The sequence below is a fragment of the Kryptolebias marmoratus genome, linkage group LG19 (assembly GCF_001649575.2).
Source record: "Kryptolebias marmoratus isolate JLee-2015 linkage group LG19, ASM164957v2, whole genome shotgun sequence".
Lineage (NCBI taxonomy): Eukaryota > Metazoa > Chordata > Actinopteri > Cyprinodontiformes > Rivulidae > Kryptolebias > Kryptolebias marmoratus.
The window spans coordinates 14,106,405-14,121,704 of NC_051448.1; the positions used below are offsets into that span (position 1 = coordinate 14,106,405).

The 15,300-nt window shown below is 39.2% G+C and overlaps 1 long non-coding RNA gene across 1 annotated transcript; it reads left to right on the forward strand.

The window, feature by feature from the left end:
* Positions 1 to 1,721: 1,721 nt before the first annotated feature.
* On the forward strand, positions 1,722 to 2,274 carry LOC119617985. Its single transcript, XR_005234510.1, has 3 exons — positions 1,722 to 1,857; positions 1,940 to 2,020; positions 2,103 to 2,274. It is a non-coding gene; the product is annotated as an uncharacterized LOC119617985 (long non-coding RNA).
* Positions 2,275 to 15,300: the final 13,026 nt, after the last annotated feature.

Consider the following 15,300-nt stretch of genomic DNA (forward strand, 5'->3'; position numbering starts at 1 on the left):
ATTAATGTGCGTCTGGATGCTGGACGCTTTCAGGGAAAGTCCGAAAACAGAATATTGCTCTTGTAAATGTTTAACCACTGCGATAACAATGCACTCACGGTGTATCCTTCAGAGAAATTAACCCATGTAAGAGCAAGAAATAATTCCAAGGGTAATATCACTAAAGAGAGCGTTCCTTTCTCAAAGTTTACAAAGTAACTGCTATGTGGGACAAATTATAAAAACGATAATCTGATGTCCCGTTCTCCTGAAGGCAGCACGGAGCTGCGCCGATGAGAAACACCATTGATACAGTTGCAGTTCTGTGCCGGTTTTAATGTTTCAGGCCACAATATTTTTGGAAGTAGTTCAAAGTTTAAACTGATATTCTTGTGAATCTTTTGTGTAAACTTTACCTTCAAGCAAACGCCCCCCAAAAGAATATCAACGCCCCCTTTTTAAAATATTGCTGTCAGCGCCCCCCGTCATCCTCTCAACGCCCCCCAGGGGGCGGTACTGCCCCCGTTGAGAAACACTAATTTAGAGCATTGAAATTTCCTCTATTTTTTTCAGTTTTAAAGATTGTATTTATTTAACTTGCCTTTACAAGCAGATTACTAAAAACAAATTACTAATGTTAAATTTGTCTCCACTTGAAGTATTGGAGGCCACAAGACATGTCAAGATGTCATAACTTTGCCAAGTAAGATGTTGATTGTTCTCTGTTTATATTACACAAATAAAATGAAACCCAGTGCATTCTTTAATCTATCTCATTGTCTGTTTCAGATATTTTCAAGCTATTCAATCCCAATCTTATCGGTGCTTCTTCTGAAAAGACTATTGTTATGATAAAGGCTCCTATCAAGGACACAGACTTTAATCTGGCTGTAGCTGGAGAGAAGACCTTGTAAGACCTCATCACTCTAACACACAGAAAATTAAGGCCAAACATTCCTTGAATTAATACATATTGTCTGCCACCTTTCATGTCAGTTTTAAGCTAATTTCATCTTATGTTGAGAAATGACTGAGTCAACTTTTGTCAGACCTTGAAAATAACATGCATGATGTGATGCAATGTCACAAGCGCTTATGCAATCTGATAACACAAGGAAAATGTGTTGTGAATGACCCAGTTCTTAACTCAATAGCTGTAAAATTGACTGAGTTATAGCCATTTATGTCTTGGCTAAGGTCAATTAGCTGTGGTGGCCAACTTGAATGGGCTTGACTACAAAAGTTAACCAATTGTAGATCTCAACCATAGCATTGCTAGCATTGCTAGAAGCACTGTGAGGTGAAACATGAACCAAACATCAAATAATTAAAAGGTAAGACTCCAAACTCTTTCAGGAGTTGCAGAGATGCAGCACAGGGGTGGAGGAGGTGAAAAAAGTTATTGTTTTAAAGAAGAATCCCCTTCAATTATGTAGAGACAGACCAAATTATGACCAAATAAATCCTAGGGTTAGGCCAATCACTCATACACCACTCTCATGCTTTTCAGTAATCTTTTATACTTTATTGGTGATGGAGTCCTTCATGCTCTTGTGACGGGGTGTTGGCTTTCTTTGCTGACATTTGTGGCAGGCACAAGCAGAGAAAACACAAACACACACGAACACCGCAGGACAGCCGCACCTAGGTACCTAACGTAATGACAAAACAACTCGGAGGTAGTGAGAGGCCTACAGCGGGGTGGCTCGCATCCTGAGCAGACTAATTTGTGTGCGGAGATATTTTTGTTTAGGGGATATTTGAACACCATTTGTTTTATGACCATTTTGTCTTCAGAGGGTTGACTAATATTTGTTATTTTCTAGCAATCTCCCGAGACAGACAAGACATTTGATTGACAAACTGAGGCATTATGAGGTACAAAAGAAGTGCAACAAAAACTGTGATGGGACTATCTTTTAGACAAACTCTAAATCTCCTTGTTTTTATTTTATTTTAGGGTCTGAACTTTGATGATGACTGGAAGCTTCTAACCATTCTTATCGGCATAACTGACATCTGTTATTACTGCAAAAATAAGGTCAGTCTTTTTCTTATTAACTTTTGTTTAAAAGAAAAACAATTTTCCTAGCCTGCAATGATTAATATCTTTTTTTTTCTAGGCTCTTTATTCAGTGGACAACTATGTTAACTATATAAAAGTCTCTCTGGAAATGCTTATGAATGAGGTAAAGTAAAAAAAATAAGCAGCAAAAGGTACTGTGTATGTACTACTGGAAGTCACTGCGTTTTGTGCTTCAGGTTCCCCGTATGATTGTCAACGTGGTTCAGATATTTCCCATGCAGTCTCTGAGGGAGGTAAAGAAGCGCACCCCAGGGTGCTTCCTCCAGCGGTGAGCCAGTTTTAGTTAGCATCCTTATGAGCATTAAAGCATTGTTAAAGTCGAGAAAGGACGTTGAAGTTGCAGGTTGTGTGTATGGTCTTCTTTTTCCTGTGCTCGTCCTCCTAAAAGTTTGGTTTTTAAAGTGTCAAACACAAATCTTATCATGGTCTCATTTTGGAAGATTATTTTAGAAATTCTTTGACTTGTTGACACTTTTTTTTGTTTAAGGTCCCTTTGTCCGTGCATAGTAAAGCCTGGGCGCAAATCTCGAGAGCTGCAGGAGTTGGTGGAGGTCAATCTGCAGTATCAGGTGCACTTTATTTTCTTCACTCAACAAAACCATGTGTAGTTCTTTTAACTGCTGCACTGATGAGGAGTTAGTAGAATTAGTCAGACTCCTGAAATGTAATTGCATAATAAGGAATATAAAAATCAAATTTGGGACAGCTTTATGGATTTAATGTTCCATCTGTGGATCGATCCATCCGTCTCTAAAAGAGCCAAAAGGGAAACCATCATTTAGCTGCTAACTTTTATCCGCAGAAAAGACTCGAGGAGCTCCTGAACAATGATCGGTACTCCAGTGAGGACTTTGCCGTTGTTCTGCAGCCCTTTCTGAAGCACGTGGACCTCCCACGCCTCCCGGTAATCTATTATACTGTAAAAGCCAAAAAAACAACCATACCAAGGTGGCACAAGTGTCTGCTTTTGAGGATGAATCAGTTTGATACTCTTTCCAGTGCTGAATCAGTCATTAGGATTCCTACTGTGACAACTCATAGCCTTTGGTTTTACTAACTTGGTGATGAGAAGCCAAAACATCATGTCACCAACACCACATTTCATTACTAAATCCAAGTGTGTGTTTTGTGTCTCCAAGCAGGACGGGGAAATCGATATGACCTACTTCTCTTCCGACTGCTTCCACATCACCACGAAGGGTCACGAGGAGCTGGCCAAAGGACTGTGGAACAACATGGTGGACAAAGACTTGCACTGTTAATTTGTAGCTGAGGCACAAAGGTAGTGCCGCACCGGGCTGCTGCTGTCGGAGACAAATCGCCAACATTTGCACGAGAGTTTCCAAAATGTCTTGAAACATTCGTGGAGGTTCTCAACTTCCTTCCATGAGTCGCAGGGCCTCGCATGAGTGAAGCTGGGAAAAAAAAAACCATGTTAGAAAAAATTGTGAGACACATTTTTTCTCAAAGTAAAGTTGTTGGGGGCACCTGGAATCTGTGTCAACCCTTTCTAAATTTACTTTTTATAATTCGTGATGGCTAGAGCTTCTTTGTGGCAATATGTGCAAAGCCCTGGCTAATTATGGACCAGGTTTTGTCAGACATTTGTGCAAATGCATGGTGAAGCACCAATCCAGTGTGAGTAGCAGTAAAATTTTTATACTTTCTAGAAAATCTGTGTCTCCAACGAGTCCCCAACAGTTGCAGCCCAGTGAGATACCACCGTAAAGATTAACAAGCTCTTCACAATAATTTACAGTCAGTATAATGCTGTGTAACATCAGTGGTAAAATGAATTTGAAACAATAACTTGAAACACTTTTAAGACTAAATCCAACGAGCGATGCCACATATTGACTTCTTATTCTGTACCCTGCTCACAGTTTCAGCCTGTGGGAAAAAAGACGATCGTGAGGCAATTCTCTGAACCCATCAGTCTCATCTGTCCACCTGTGGTAAGATTCAATATGTTACAACAGAGCAACACATACATATTCAAAAGTGAGGGATGTCTGAGCTTCTGTTCTTGACCTGCTGCCTCTGCAAAATTGCCTTAGATATGCAGCTGAAAATACTGTATACGAATGCTTTTCTCTCCAAGACATTTCTTTGTTTCCAGATCTGACAAAAGCGTGATGCTGAGACTCCGGCAGGTCTCCACAGTTCATTTGATCATTTACCCATATCAGTGTTTTGTGTCCGAATGTATTGAAGATAAGTGAAATCTTCAAAGGCTGTTTGAGCTCACGCTACGTTCTGACACTGGAACAAATAAAGTCCAAAATTACAGCTCGCCTCCTAAATCCGAAAACTACATGAACGACAGACGGAAAGGGATTGTGGAGTCGCTTGAAAAGTCTCCTGAAGTTGGTTTTAGTAGCTCTCTTTATGTACAGTGACCTGGCTGTGTTGCTGTGTCATGCTCTGGATAATGGTCTGCAGGAAAATGGTTTCCTGCTCGTCACAGTTATCGCTCTGTGTGTCCCATCTGCAGGAGCACCCGTATATCTACACTCGCCCAAAAACAAAAAGGCTGGAAAAACCCTAATATTTAGTGCAAGGTAATTTAAAATCTGAAGAACTGCATATTACAAGGAAAACTTCACTATGCTTCAGAAAATGGTCTTTATGATTGTATACTATTGTTTTAAAATGTGAAACAAATACATTTGTTGTATTTGTCTTGTGACAGTTTTCCCTCCATGTTCCTTCTGCAGCAAGACCCTTGTATCTACACCCGCTCCAGTCAGGTCTCCTCCACCCGTTCCTCTGAGGTTCCATCAACGACAGCCACCTTCCTGCTGCTCTTTCACCTTATGACTGTTGTCTGCCTTTTATTCAGTTTGATTTTTGTTTCTCATTTAAATTGACAACCACCCTACTGATGAATTCACTGGACAACACCGACTGATCCAAAGTGAAACACTTTCCAACTCTGAATGTTTCTGTGAATCCCAGAGTGAAGCCATTCACTCCAGTTTCAAGATCTCCAGTTTCAGCTGCTGTAGATGGAGCTGATTAAGGGTTTTAGTCAGTTTTCATGACGAGACAGATGCTGTCTGGCAGAAAATATGATTTTAAGTTACTGGTATTGATGTATTTTTAATTGCATTTAATGAATAGCCATGACATGTACACTTTCATTTATATTCATTATTTGTGCATTTTTATACATTCTTAAATAAAACTGTCTCAGTCTGGTAACTCTCCCAAGTAATGTTTATTAACCTGCACAAGTTTTCTCAGACATTTGATCAGTTTGTGTTGTTAGCTGACACAACCATTACTTTCAGAAATTGTAAGAAATGTATGAGAGCTTATTTCTTTTGCCTGTGTGTGTGTGTTTGTCTTTAGCAAATTATCTTGTGAACCCATGAACAGATTTTAACAAAACTTTCAGAGAGTAAGCATAGGATTAACATCTACAACAATGAACTTTTTAAGTCAATCCCATTCAAGATGGCCGCCACAGCTAAGTGACATCAGCCAACACACAAATAGTAATAACTCAGCTAATTTTACAAATAATGAACTCATGTTTGGCCTGGTAGTGGCTGAGCATTATCCCCAAAACATACACTGAGCACTACGCACTGCACCACACTTTTGTTGAATGCTTTACTTGTTAACTGGAAGAGTCAAAACTGTCTGTTAGCAAAATATCTCATGAACACATTCTAGTGACACTTTCATAAAGTATTCATTGGCTGTACATTATTGACGTTTAGAGTCAACTTAATTCAAGATGGCTGTTGCAGCTAATCAACCTCAGACAACACAAAAATGGCTACATCAGTTTTACAGTGATCCCAGGCTGGTTCCAACTGATTAAGCAAAGAAATGGATAAAGGAGCTTAGCTTTAAATGTTTTTTATTTTTCCAAAACTATATAGTAAAATCCCAAACTCTTCAGCTGTCACATTATTTTTATGACATGAAAAACTGAAGTGCAAGATCAGAACTGTGCAAAAAGTAGGCATTACTGTGTAAAGACAATGCAACACTGCCATCAAGTGGTGACTTTGGGACAGCAAGGTTGTTAATATTGGCAAGAAATGATTCATATCTATCAGATTCAGAACAAAAAAAATGAATTGCGCACGCTAAATACACTTTATAATAAACCTTTAGCTGACAGAGACTTCCTCTTGACCTCACACTTAGTCTCTGTGACAAAGATTTTTTTCTCCACGGTGTTGCCTAAATCAAACATAAACACTTGGCTCTCTTTCGGCTGATAAGCCACGGCACATATCCTCTCTTCCCTCTCCTTAGCTTCTGTCATCTACATCTTCTTCCGCCTCTCTGCTTTTTTTCAAACCTTTGATGGGTTTTGACATGCTAACCTGCTTCCTCTTTCTGCCAACTTTGAGCAACCTGGTTCCAGTTCCAGTTTAGGTAAACAGTTTAGTCCCATGAGAGATCATCAGCTTCTTGCACCTGTGGCTTCTGTTGCATCCATTTCCATCATTGACCTCAGGAATTTATGTTCATGTATGATTGATTGAAGACGGTGATAAAATGAATCAAACCAAGTTTATCCATCAGCTTTGACCTCCATTTGCGGTAATCTTAAAGACAAAGATCACAAGAGTCATCGTGTACTTTATCATTTTCCTGATTTTTGTTCTTATTCAGTTCCTTTGATGAGATTTTCCACCTCCTCTTCCAGAAGAAGGAGGAAAAGCTGGCTGTGGTGTCCACAACCTTTACTATGACCACAATGAGAAGTGGGGTTTCTCTCAGAGTAAGTTTTCACCTCATCTATTTCTGTAATCCTTATGAGTACAAGATCAAGGAAACGTATTCAGCTGTTGTTTGCACTTATGCACCTGACAGCAGGTCAGAGGGTGGTGTCCTGTAAGGTCCTTCATCTGGGAGCTTAGTTGTCTTACTGGGAGACTTTAACAACCATGTAAGTAATTAAAGTGTAATCTGGAGGGTATGATGGGAAGGAATGGCCTGATCTGAACCAAAGTGGTGTTTTGTTGTTGGACTTCTGTGCTGGTCGTGATCTTTCCTTATCAAACACCCTGTTCAAGCGTTAGAGTGTTCATAAGTTTAATATTGTAATTTAGTCATCAGGTCTGCAACTACATGTCTGGGACACTCAGGTAATGAGAGGAGCTGAGCTGTCCACTAATCACCATCTGATGGTGAATTGGACCAGCTGGCGGGGCAGGAAGCTGCTCAGACTCAGTGCACCTGGGCATATAAGTATGCTGGGAACATCTGGCAGCGTCATCGGTCCAGGAGATCTTTAACTCTTACCTCCGACAGAGCTGGGAGGCAGGGGCCACAGAGACCGAATGAGCCACATTACAGGCTGCCACTGCTGATGAGGCTGCACAAAACTGATGTTATGAGGGGGGTGGACGCCTGTTGTGGCTCTAATTCCTTAGGGTGAAAAAAAAGCAAAACTGAAAAATGTTAATAATTATTGTAAATACACAGGATGTCCACAGACATTTCTTTTGAAGATTATTATCTCTGTTTTGATTTGGAGTGGTCTGCAACTTATAAAAATAATTAAGATAAAAAAATTAGTTTTAAAAGTTCTGGTAAATACACAAATTTTAGACATTTCTTTCAAAAATATATTTATCTTTGTTTTTTTTCCAGCTGTTAGAAACCTACAAAAATAGTATTAATACATGTAAATTTTTGAAATACATAAGGTTTTTAGATATTTCTTTTAGGTGGGGATCATTTGTTTTCCAAGGTTTTATTTAAAAAGGTACTTCAGGCATCCTCCAAGAGCCATTTGCTGCCTTTACAACCAAAGTCAGGCTTGTTTCTGGTGTGCTGGACTCTGCCAAGGTTGCTCTGCTTTCATGGAGAGAATTTTTTTAGTTTCACTTTTTGTTTTTTTTGGCTTCACTTTAAGCTCGGGTCCTCTCCCTGAGGCCTTCAGTTCAGGCCTGGGAGGTTGTTCCTGGGATCTGTTGGAGCCACTCTTCCAGTTTTATTCATAATTTTACATTACAGGTTGGTTTGATTCAGTAAATTGTTTGTTTTATTTCATGAAACCAATTTTAAAGACAAGTTGATGAGTGCAGCCTTGTGGATTTTTTTCTTTTTTTGGGAAGATGTTACACAACTTCAGCTGCTGCGACAGTTTCCACCCCCTCACCAAAAGTTTAATTTGGAGGTCTTCCCACAGCTCAGATGGCTGCAGCTCATACTCCGAACATGAAAAAGAAATTTAGGCCATGCTTAGGCCTTTCACTGTTTCAGCCCAAACAAAACATTTAACATGTACATTTCTCGTTAGGTTATTTAGTCTCTAAAACTCATTTGATTTGTTCCACCTTTTTGTTTTTCTGTAAGAATTGAGTCTAACTGCTGTACAGCCGCATGAAGTTCATCTACTAAAAGGATCGGAAAGATTTGTTTGCAGGACAATCAGAAGATTTTCCAGCATTCTTACATTGATACATGTCTAAAACTATTGTATTAATGCTTTCAATTATTATATTTTCCCATCATGAGTAAATAAACTAAATAAATGAACATGGACATTTACCTGCTGCTTTGAACCTTTGATATAAACACCGCCCTTTCTGTGTCAAATGTTACTCACAAACTATCAAATGTAGATTAGTGTCACAGCTCTCAGTAGAATGACTGATTGTGGCCTACATGTTTAGCTTTATAAATAAAAACAGAACATGTTGTAGTATTATCAGACACACTGATAATCAGAACGACTCCTATTGGAGCTGCAGGCTGTCACTCAGCTTTTGATGGAGGGGTTAAAACAAAGTGACAGAGCTGTACAAACTGAGCATCACATTGTGCCGTCTGCAGGGGAAACCTTTGAGTGGTCCATACGCAAGACTATGGAGAGGCTTTTGATCGCTGTGGCAGCATGTGTGTTTGTGTCCTGTTCCGTCAAAGGTAAGTGCTGGAATGAACTGGAGGCTAGAGCTACCCCATCATGGGTCAGTGAGTCTGTATTTATTGTTATGACAGCTTCTGAAGTAGTCTTGTTACTTATTTTATTAATATTTGGTATAAAAAAGCACCTATTATGAACTACATGTACACTACAGACCCTGTACTTTGAAGAAGTGTACTTTTTTGATTAATTAATGAGGCCTAACTGAATACTCAGAAAATATTGCCTCTCTTAAAGGAAACGGCATAAATCACGGCAACATGGAGGCTCTCAGTGAGGTAAGATTACACCTGATTTTATTGTTGAACATAAACACAGTAAAGAGGATTATTAAAAGTCAAACACTGATAGTTTTGTCAAATGATTTTTTTTATATCTGGTTCTCTTTTAAATGTGCTTAAACTGACTGATTGGAAAGAAAAAAAAAAACAGCATGAAAACTGAATTTAAACCATCTTGAGATGGGCGGCCTCAAAAAGCTGGTATTGTGTCAAGTATACAAAGTCAAGAGAATAAAAATGGGGAAAGATTGAAAACTCAAAGTCCATGTCATTATTTATTCAACATAAATGAAGCCAAAATGGAAGAACTGAAAAGCTGCCTCCAGCCCCTGACCCTGCAGCCTGTAGAACCCCTTTTAGCAGCAATAACTCTGAGTAGAGGTTTTCTGTAAGACTGTCTCAGTCGCCCAGATGGTTGTGGAGGGATTTTGGCCCATTCCTCTTTCCAACATTGCTTCAGTTCATTGAGGTTTACAGACGTTGGTTTCTGCTCAGCTCTCTGAAGATCCCACCACAGCGTTTCAGGCAGGTTGAGTTCTGGACTTTGACTGGATCATTACAACACCTTAATTCTGCTCTTTCTGAGCTGCTCTGTTGTAGATTAGCTGCTGTGTTTGGGATCCTTGTCCTGTTGGACCATGACCCAGTTTGGTCCAATCTTCGGCTGTTGGATAGATAGCCTCACATTTGACTAGAATCTACAGAGGAGTTCATGATCGACTCAGTGACTGTAAGGAGTCCTCCACCACCATACAGTTGGTATGATGTGGTTTTTCCTAAACATGCTGCATTATGGGTAAACATCTGTACTTTTGACTAATAGTTCAGAAGTCTTGTAGTTTATTCAATGAACCTTTCCAAACCTAAGTCGTGCTGACATGGTCCTCTTAAAGAGAACAGGTTTTCTCCTGCAACCCTTCCAAACAATCCATGCTTTTTCAGTACTTTTCTAATTGTGCTGTCATGAACTTTAAAAAAAAAAAAGAAAAAGAAAAAAAAAGATTAAAAACTCAAACTTTTTTTCTTTGTTTCTTTGCATTTGTTCGGGTCAGAACTGCTAGAGCCTGATGATGATGATGCAGATAGGACAAAAACATTTTATACTGTGCTGAGCAGATAAGGAGATGCATGAACGGACTAACAAAACGTACCAAACGTGATGATATCTGAACATCTAACAGAGTTCTTTCAGAAGTGAGCTGATGATCCTCCTCAGCAGACATCCTGAGCATGTGCAGAGCACAGGGAGCTCACTGAAGACCCAAAGCTAAACAAGAGTCACCGAGTTCATGAAAACGAAATGAACGTGTTTGATTGTGACGCAGTGGTTCTTCTTCTCTTAACTTCTTCAGAACAATGTGAAAACAAGTCAGACTGTGAACCTCAAACATCCTTCATTCCAGTGTCCAGACATGAGCCCTTCTCCCTCCGTACCCACTTCAGGTCTGCCTCGTTTACACCCAGTTTACCACAAGTTTAATCTACCTGAAGCTTAACTGGATGTAACTGACTTTCACTTCGTGTCTCACTTTGCTTCCCTTCTCCCATTTGGTTTAAGTTGAATTTGTGAAGCCGGCAGATATTAAAGTCATCGCTGCTCTGGGGGATTCTTTGACAGTAGGTGTTTATTTTCTCTCTGCAGCACCAGTAGTGGAAAATCTATCACCTGAAATGTCTACAGTAATTTTGCACATTTGCTCTGCTTTGAAAAGGTGTGCAAAATTACATCATAACCATTAAATATTGCTGCAACAAAAGCACAGTCGAAATGGAAGACATATGAAAAAAAGCCTTAAGGTCATCTTAAATGATCAGACGCTGTCTTTTCTGCTCAGGCGGCAGTAGGTGTTAATGCTACCACTGTGCTTGGGCTCCCTATAGAGTTTCGCCAGCTGTCGTGGAGGTAAGATCGGGCATTTAGAAAGGGAAACCTACCATGAAACCTTTAAAAAAGTGTAGTCTGTTATGCTTAAACATTTATCTTTTGAGTCAAAAAGTTCTCTATTTATCTATATTTTAAAGATGGTATATTTTCACACAATTAAATGTATGCAGATTGCTTTATTTCTAATTTTATTTTTGTTTTCATTTGAAGTATCGGCGGCTTTGGCACATTAAAAGATGTTATTACTTTGCCAAGTAAGATGGTCATTATTTATTTATATTATGCAACAAAATTAAAACCCACTGCATTTTAAAAAAAAATTATATCTTATTATCTGTTTTAGATATTCTCAAGTTATTCAACCCCAATCTTGTGGGTGCTTCTCCTGGAAAGACTATCAATGGGATGCCAGCTCATATCAAGGACACGGGCTTAAATCTGGCTGTGACTGGAGAAAACACCTTGTAAGAACTCATCCCTGTAACAAGCTGTGATAACAACCTGCAGCAATACAGATTTAATGAGATTATTTGTCTTTCTGGTTTAGAGATTTGCCTTTTTTCCCGTCAGCCTAAATGCACTGCTGTTTTCTTTTAGGATTCAGGCTTCAACCACACAGGATAACATAAATAAAGTTTTTCTTTTCACTTTTTAGCAACCTGCCCAAGCAGACAAGACGTTTCATTGAAACACTGAGCGGTTATGAGGTACAGAAGTGGCTCACTCCTCTTGAAAAATGTTAAAACAAAGATGTGATAGGTTAATTTTATATAAACTCTGAACCATTGGTTTTTGTTACTTTAGGGTCTGAATTTTGAGGAGGACTGGAAGCTTCTAACTATTCTTATAGGCATGAATGACATCTGCGATTACTGCAAAGATAAGGTTAGTCTTCTTCTCTTTTGTTAGGATGAATTTTGTTTGAAATAAAAAGCTTTTTCCTTGCCTTAATCTCCATTTTTCTTAGACTCTTTTTACAGTGGACAACTACATACATTATATGACCGTCTCTCTGGAAATGCTGATGAACGAGGTAATGTAAAAATATTAGAGGGCAAAAGGTGGTGAGTATATAGTGCTGGAATTTATTACAACCCAAGTCTCCATACTGTACTTCAGGTTCCCCGTATGATTGTCAACGTGGTTGAGATCCCGCCCATGCAGGCCTTGAGGGAGGTAAAGAAGCCCTCCCCAGGGTGCCTTCTTCAGCGGTGAGCTGGTTTTAGTCAGTTTTACCATCTATATGAGCATTAAAGCATTGTTGAAGTCTAGAGAAGATCTTGAAATTATCAAATTGTGTGTGTGGTCTTCTATTTCAGTGTTCATCATCTTAAAAGGCTTATTAAGGGTCACAAATACACATCTTACCACGGTCTCATTTTTATAGTCTCAGAATAAATTCAGATTTTAGCTCGTTGTCACTCTTTGTCTGTTTAAGGGCTTTCTGCTCGTGCCTGGTGGAGCCAGCGTCCAAATCTCCAGAGCTGCAGGAGTTGTTAAAGCTCAATCTGGAGTATCAGGTGCCATTTATTTATTTCATTCTACAAAACTCTGCATAGTACCGAGTTGCGTAACTCTCCAGTGGAAGTTACAAGGGCTTCTTTTCCTCTCTTTGGTTACAAGGGCTTCAGGAGGGTTAAAGAAATTCATGCCACAGTTTAATTTCAGGATTACAGCTTTCTCTAAGGACTGTGGGTGTTTGTATTGGATATCAGGAAAACATGAGACTATAGTAGATTGTTTAGTTACTAACTTTTAACTGCAGAAAAGACTCGAGGAGCTCCTGAACAGCGGCCGTTTCTTCAGGGAGGACTTTGCCGTCATTCTGCAGCCTTTTTTGAAGCACGCACAACCTCCACGCCTCCCGGTAATCTACTACACTGCAAACAAAATCATATTGGTGTGGCACCAGTGTCTGCTTTCAGGAGATGAATCAGTGTGAAACTGTGCATGATGGGGGCTGGATCACAAGGCTCCTTGATGTGACAACGCTTTGATTTTGAAATGATCGTGATGAGAAGCTATAAAAACAGCATGTCTTACTAACACCACATTGCATCAGTAAATTGTTTTGTTTCTTTAAGCAGAATGGGAAAATTGATATGACCTTCTTCACCCACGACTGCTTCCACTTCACCATGAGGGGTCAGGAGGAGCTGGCCAAAGGACTGTGGAACAACATGGTGAACAGAGACTTACGCTGATATATTTCAAAGCAGAGACACAAAAGGTTCAAGGTTAACAAGCTATTCAGAAGAATTTACCAAGGATAGAAGTCTGATGGAACATCAGTTCTCAGATAGGAATGAATTAGAAAGTAAAACATGATAAAAACAACTTTCAGGAGTGAAAACAATGTGAATTAACTTCTTATTTCTGTGTTTTTCTCATAGTTTCAGCCTGTGGGAAGGAAGATGATGGTGAGCAGTTTCTCTGAACCCATCAGCCTCATCTGTCCACCTGAAGTAAGTCTCTATATGGCTTTGCTAAGCTGTTACAACAAAATAATTGTTAACTAACGTTACTGGAAGGAATGTATATCGCCCACCACCTTGCATGCCAAAGTTTTAAGCAAAGATCTTCCACAATCTATTAGTGCTCGGAGATTCTGCTGGGGATCAGTTTCAGCTACTTCCACATTACATTTTAGCTGAATATCTGTAAAAATGACAACGTCAGAGCCATTTTTGTGTTCACTAAGATTGATTAGCTGTGGTGTCCATGACTTAAAAGTTAATAATTTGTAGATGTGCATCCAATGAGTGCTTTCTGAAAGTTTTATTAAAATTTGTCCAGTGGTTCATGAGATATTTTGCTAACAGACAGACAAACAAACAAACACATATACACACACACACACACACTCACACACACACACACACACACACACACACACACACACACACACACACAGGTAATTACATTATCAGCTCCCTTTCATTCAGCGAGAAATGAAAGGTTTCACCATATAATATAATAAACTGACATCATTTAATTGAATTTAAATCACCTCCAAAGAATATTTCAAGTTGACCAGAAATTTGAAGATTTTGTTATCATTTTGGATAAACTGTATTATGAAATATCACCTCCAGTTTCCAAGAAGTTGATGTTTTTAAAAAGAATAAATTAATTTATTAGTTAAATAACTTCAATTGATTTTTTTTTTTCGTGCAGGAAAGTTAGAGTACATTTACATCATATGTTTGAGTTTTCTTTCTCTAAAACCTTATTTGTTTTGCCAGATTTTCTAAAATTGTGTTGCTAAGACTTAGGCAGGTCTTCACAGAATAATTTTTCTTATCCATGACAGAGTTTTTTTTGTTGTAAAAATGTAAGTTATGGGATTTTTGTGAATACGATATAAGTGAAAACTATTGTGTGTGCTTCAGAAAACAGCCTGCAGGACTGTAGACTATTCTTGAATTTAAATGTGAAAGAAACGAATTTCCTGCTTGTGACGGTTCTTTTTTGTGTCTCATCTACAGGAACACCCGTACATCTACACCCGCCCGATCGTGGTCAGGGCTCCTCCACCTGCTCCTGCCTCTGGGGCTTCATCATCAACAGTCACTTTCCTGCTGCTGTTTCTCCATATGACTGCTGTCTACCTTTCATTTAGCTAACTTTTGTTTTTGTTTTCAAATTCACAACACTGATGTGCTCAATAGATATTACAGGCTGACCAAGAGTGAGCCACTGTCCAACTTTGAACGTCTTATTGAATTCAGAGAGAAAGTAAAACCAAAACATCCTTTGATGATGTGAAGGCTTAAATACACTCACTGACATAAAAAGATAAGCACTCAGAAGAATTGATCTCATTTAAATGTAATTTGATACACATGAAAACTAACAATGGGTATAAATGATTTGATTTGGAAGGGGCTGGCACAGCTAAAATAGCCACCAGAGGGCATAAGTGGTGGCACTGAGTGGAGCAGATGTGTTATCAGGCAGTTGCTGGAGTGATCTACAGTCACTGAGAACAGTGTGTGAAGGTCATCACGCAGAGAATGTCCCACAGACACATTTTCACTTGCTGGAGCTTGATTTGGGTTACATTGTGGTATTTGCCTGGCATGCTTAGCGTACAGATATCACCGTGGCTTGATGTTGGAACCAATGGGCAGTGCTCAAAAAGTGTGTGTGTGTGTGTGTGTGTGTG